Below are 1,319 nucleotides of genomic sequence, written 5' to 3'. Positions count from 1 at the left end.
CACTCATGTGAAGATTGTAATCATCTTGTGTCCTCCAGTGGGCTTCCAAAAGGTCACATGTTCAAGAATTCCTGGGTTTCCCTTGGTGATGAGAAGTTACTTGCACTCTAAATATTCTTAGAGTTCTCAAGCTATAGAAGCAGGAAAGAAACATCATTGACCCATCCTGGGTATAAATGAAGTTCTCAGGATCCAAGACCTAGCCCTGTTAGCAGGAAGAACTCCAGTGTAACTCTGTATTTGAAGGACAGGAAACAGTTTCAAAAAAACAGGCTAGGTGCAGAGACCTAGGCCTGCAGGATTAGGAGGCAGAATGTACACACTCAACAGGGAAGTGAGCCGCAAAACCACTTCATTCATTCCAGGCACAGCCAGCAATTAGGGGAAACCTGAAATATTTGTTAGAGTCACACCAGGGTCAGGCTTTTCTCAGCCTCTTCAAACAATGACTAATTATCTTTCCTCCCTCAGGTGAAGGGAGCCTCTAGCTATCTTTAGGTTATCAATAGAGAGCAAGTTTAGTGGGAGAGAGGGGAGGAACAGATTAGAAAAATCCTGCTTTTTGGTCTTAGGGAGTGGGTTCTTGACTCTCCATCTGTCAGATTTGAAGGCCCTTCTTCTACCTCTGCCAGTCCATTCTCCTTCCTTCATTCTCCACATCATTAATGTAAATCTGCAGTCCAAGGAAAGGCAGGGCCCTTTCTCTTCTGCCTCCAAGCACCTGAGTTAGAACCTGGCTCTGCCCTCTTGACTCTGGGGCCCTCCACTGCCTGAGAAGTGGGATAGAGACAGTTCTCCTGCTCTGTGGTATGTGAAGGTGATGCTGGTGTCCTGGCACACTGTAGAAGGCCTCATAGATGGGAAGTGTTCCCTTCTTTCCTACTGACATCCAAGATCAGATTCACCTATCCTCTTTCTATCTATCTATCTATCTATCTATCTATCTATCTATCTATCTATCTATCTATCTATCTATCTATCTATCTATCTATCTATCTATCTATCTATCTACCTACCTACCTACCTGGTATCTCTTTGGCAGTTCTTGGGCCAAACTCAAGGCCTGGGCACTGTCTCTAGAGCACTCTGCTACTTGAGTCACAGCACCAATTCTGGCTTTTTCTGTGTATGTGCTACTGAGGAATCAAACCCAGGGCTTCTTGCATGCTAGGCAAACGCTCTCTCACTAATCCAAATTCCCAGCCCCCTCATCTTTTTCTTAATGGTAGTTTTTACATAAGTACGCTACCATTTTTTGTCCCAAGTTAGTTTTTCTGAATACCTGTTATAACTATGAACCCTGATCTTCTCTTCCCCTG

This window comes from Dipodomys spectabilis, unplaced genomic scaffold, assembly GCF_019054845.1.
Source record: "Dipodomys spectabilis isolate Male_0828 unplaced genomic scaffold, ASM1905484v1 ptg000404l, whole genome shotgun sequence".
Classification (NCBI taxonomy): domain Eukaryota; kingdom Metazoa; phylum Chordata; class Mammalia; order Rodentia; family Heteromyidae; genus Dipodomys; species Dipodomys spectabilis.
Note: the sequence above shows the minus strand (reverse complement) of the source record.